The following is a 4,729-nucleotide window of genomic DNA, read 5'->3' as shown; positions in this document are numbered from 1 at the left end:
TGTGGTCACTCCTACAACTGATTACCAACAACAGGCACTGTATTACTAATGTTGTGGTCATAATGACCACATTGGGATGAAAATAGCATGACTGAAAAAAAGTACCATCTGTTTTTTTAAGTTACAATAACACTCAGGCTACATTCAAAAGCTTCTAGGGCATTTAGCTGACCAGTTAAACCATTATGCTTCCACAGGAAGCAACAGTGGCAAATATGTTTGTGTGTCTACAAATAATTTTTAATTTATTTAAAGAGGGGTAGCCAACATGGTGCCCTTCAAATGTTTTGGACTACAACTCCCATCATCCCTGACTATTGGCCAGGGCTGCCTGGAAATTATAGCTGACAAAACCTGCAGGGCACCACAATAGTTATCCTGGAGTTAAAGCATTTCTACCCCTCTTGACCCAAAAGGCTCTCAGAATAACTTACAAAATATCAAAGCCCTTGAAATATAGGAAAGGGACCCAAAATATATTATTTCCATAATTTAAAAAAACAAACAATGGGCATAACACATATAAGCATAAGCACTTCAGATAGTAATCCATTAACCAATTATGCTGTAGTAAGACCTGTTGAACTCTGCAGAACTCATTGAATAGTAAATATATATATGTTTGTTCTGACAAAAGCTCAAATCTTCCCCAGATTACTGAAAAACTGCTTAAATCTAATTGTAGCAATGTTTCTGAGCTAAACAGATATGGAGCTGATTAGGACCTAGACTGGAAATCTCCTAGGAAACCCATTGTATGACATCTCAGACTTCATTCAGCATATAAGCATCTAAAATAAATCACATTGGCAGAAACATGCCTCATGAACCTTAAGATAGAATAATTGTGACTCACAGTTTTTTTAAAAAAACACAAAACTTTTGTCAAAGTCACAGCTCTTCATATTCCTTAGCCATGCCAATAATTCATATTGTGTTCAGATATTTTCCCGCTTGTACTGTTGAATCACAGAACTGCAGAGTTGGAAGGGACCCCTGAGGGTCTTCTAGTCCAGCCCCCACCAATGCAGGCATCTCAGCTCAAGCATCCAGGACAGATGGCCATTTAGCCTCTGCTTAAAAGCCTCCTGTGAAAGAGAGAATCCATCACCTTCTGCTCTCAAACAGCTTACTGCCAGAAAGTTCTTCCTAATATTTAGCATATTGCAAAAAGTTTGCATAAAAAAGTTTTATTTGTTAACCATTCTTGGAGAACCTGTGGTCCTTGATCTTTTTGGAAACCACCAGCCTCAGTCAGCAATGAAGTAGAGTCCAACAATATTTGGAGGGGTACAGGTTCCCATGCTCGCTTCTGCCATGTCCAACACATGTATTGCAGTACTTCATAGGAATGGTGCTCTGTACAGAACAATATCCATCTATTTGTTTCTGTTATTGTCGATTTTGAAAATCCATTGGCAGTTTTCAAGGTCTCCCTCTAATCACAGGGCTTGGACTTTTTAATTTTTTATTTTTAAAAAAGGATCAGCATGGTTTGCTTTAATATTATACCATATTACCTGTATGGACCAGCTGCATATTCCTGCATTGCAGGGGTTGGACTAGATGATCCTCAGGGTCCCTTCCAACTCTACAGTGCTATGATTCTACCTTCCAGTCACTAGGAAATGCTCTTACCTCAGCTTCCATCAGACTGATCAACTAGAATTACAATATAACCCCCGCTATAGGTCAGGGGCACTACAGATGAATGAGTTTGGCCAGCATGTTTTAATTTTTGCATTCATTCAAGTAATTGAGAAGGCTGCATGAACAGGAAGTAACAGGGATTGAGATGGAACCAATAAATCTGTTCTTATTGAGACCCTTCAGGGTTTCCAGTCATTTCAAAGAAAATGGAAGAATAAGGAGTCAGAAATTTTGTAAATGTTTAGGCAGAGTTAATGGCCAGACAGGGTTTTTGTTTTTGTTTTTTTAAAGTAGTAGCTTTTAAAATTGTATCAATTTAAAGTGCATAAAAATTGGGCACGTCAGAAGTCTAATTAAAATAATAAATAAGATAGCTTATTTGGGCTCACCGCAACCTAGAGGCCACAGTGTGCCAAACTACAATGATGGGTAGGATCTGTGCCTGTTAGTTGACTTGATCTATCGACTATTATGTCTTATGGTTCATCATGTAGACTTTAATATAGTTTATTTTTAATGCTAAGTTTAGAGCATCAGGAAATGTGTTTTAGGAACCTATATTAATGTGTGTTTAAGACTGCATTCATATGAGCCATAGAAGCACACCATGTACTAAGGTTATGTTTGCTGTTTTATATTTGAAGTGTACATTAATAAAAATTTGAGAAAATATTTTCAGTCTGTTTCTTGGGTCTGTTAGCAAATCTGCATGGTCCCTTGGGTTGTTTTTAAAAAAAACCAAAACAGAGCACACCTGTCCAGGTAAGATCCTGACACATCGAGGGTGAACCTTACATCTTTGGAACTCTTTGCCATGGTCAGATCCTGCAATGCTGGCAGGTGAGGAGGGGGAGATGCAATGTATGTGCAGCCCAGGAGTCGTGTATGGCTTGTGGATTCATTCTCATTCTCTCTGCTCTAGATGTTGTTGGGACTACAGCCTCCCTCAGCCCTGGCCAAAGGCCACCATGCTGACTGGGGCTGGGGGTGATCAAACAGCATCTGGGGACCCAAGGCTGGGAAGTGGGGAGAGAGCTAAATGGGTCTGTGTATCAAAAGCCTTTGGCTCCAGGGGAGGAAAGGGCGTCTGTCGGCCTCAGTGGGCCTTGCTGCACTCTGCTTGGGCCAAAGACCTCCATATTGTTAGAGCAGCACCAATCTACCGGTGAGGCAAGCGCCTCAGGCAGCAGGATCCACAAGGGGGACAGATCCGGCCTCCAGGAAATGCAGTGCTGCTGTGGCTGCTGCGACACATTCCCTGGAGGCTGGATCTGCCACCTCCTTGGCAGCCTGCCGGCCCAATCCTGCCTCTGCAGCATCCTCTGGGGAAATAGGAGGCTCCTGCCCTTGTTCCCTAGGAAGATGTTTATTGCCCCCTTGTTCTAGAGGAAGAGCGACACTCACCCCTTCTTCCACAGTGGTTGATGGGACCATTTTGTGGTTTGCCTCAGGTGCCAAATTGTCTTGGGCCAGTCCTGTGTTAGAGACTAAGAAGATAAGTAATGAAAAGCCTAATCAGAACTGATCACCTTAGCTCTGCTACAGCAGCATATGGCAGATTTCTGACAGCTGAGGGGCATATGAAACGGACTTGACCCAACACTAATAATTATTTCCAGTCGAACCCATAAGCCCCAGTCCCATGTGACAGCTGTCAGTCAGAAGCATATGGAGCCTTCAACACTTAGCCTCCTGGCATTACAGTGTCACCTCTCTCTTAAGCGGCAGCCATCCTTCAGGGGACTGAAATGAGGCATTCAGTGCAAGTCCTGCACACTTTGCAATCTATGCCAAGAGATATATTCACACCCAATGCTGCTTGTTTCTGAGGGACTAATGCAAACTGATTCCCACTGCACTGAAAACGGTTCAGACCCATGGAAATGACTATGATTCCATTATGAATATGCAGGCTATAAATTAATTGCTCTGAGAGGCTGATCTTCACTGCTGGCACTTATTTTAATTCTGAGGAGGACTGTAGCTCCCTGGTAGAGCAGACAGCCAGGCGCAATCCCTGGCATGTCCCAGTAGGGTTGGGGACGCTTCCTTGAGAGTTGCTGCCTGTCAGAGGAGACTATGCCAAGCCAGATGGGCCAATGGTCTGATTCCAGTATTCCAAGGCAGCTTCCAGTATTCCTACAGATTTAAGAAGTTAGGCACTTCAGAGATTAGTAGACTTGAACAATTTTACAAATAAGAAACTAAACTGAACTTCAAGATATGGTCAGACAGAAGACTGGGAAGATATTTTTATTTAAAAACTGCCAACATTTAGCAAAAAAAGTACACTATTTTCCATTTTATACAGAAATACAATAACTTATAACTGTGCTTAGTATAGCCTGTCACTAGAACCATCATATATGAACACAAAAGAGAACCACATAAACATCCAGATGGATGTTGGAAGTGGAAAAATAATTTTGCTGACACAATTTTGCCACCACAATTTTTTTCTGTTAGATTTGGAAGACATTGCATAGGGATGGCTAGAGCTTCAGAATCAGTCTGTAATATAGTTTTGTATTACTAGGATACAAAACATTTGCGGGGGTGGGGAGAAATCAAGGTATCATTTTGTGATCAGATCTCAGAAACTGTTTGGTAGCTGTTGCCCACTGTTGCTAACACCACAACCAGTTATGTCAATATTTTAAGCAGGATGAAGTTTCTACTACTCTCCAGACCAAATGAGAATTTCATGAAATCACAACTCAGCAGCAATTTGAAATGCAAAACGTATTGAGAAGCAGGTTTAAGTGGGAATGAGTGGAAGAGGATACACACCCCTAGGTAGTTACAGTACTATTTCATAAGAACTTATGAGCCTACACTAAACCTAAAAACATAGCCACCGTGTAAACCAGTGGAAGAACTGACACTGGTTTATGGTGTTTAAAATATTGCACCAAAATGTGTACCTTGGATTTTGAGAATGTGAAAATATCTAGGCAATTCAACACATGTGAAAAAATATCACTACAATGGCATTTTGTCCATGTAGTTATGCCCACATGAAGTGTGTGCTAAGCAACACTATAGCATAACAAACATTTCACCCTTGAATTGGATCAGT

General features: G+C 41.3%; 1 long non-coding RNA gene across 1 annotated transcript; it reads right to left on the bottom strand.

The window, feature by feature from the left end:
• Positions 1-211: 211 nt before the first annotated feature.
• LOC308458491 lies at positions 212-3,046 on the bottom strand. The gene is made up of 2 exons (XR_013977478.1): positions 1,612-3,046; positions 212-1,520 (listed from the first exon to the last, which is right to left on the bottom strand). It is a non-coding gene; the product is annotated as an uncharacterized lncRNA (long non-coding RNA).
• Between the last annotated feature and the right edge of the window lie 1,683 nt (positions 3,047-4,729).

The sequence above is a fragment of the Podarcis pityusensis genome (genome assembly GCF_964106645.2).
Source record: "Podarcis pityusensis genome assembly, chromosome: 11".
In the NCBI taxonomy this organism is placed as follows: Eukaryota; Metazoa; Chordata; class Lepidosauria; order Squamata; family Lacertidae; genus Podarcis; species Podarcis pityusensis.
The sequence above is the reverse complement of the archived record's forward strand: the minus strand, read 5'-3'. Positions and strand labels throughout refer to the sequence as shown.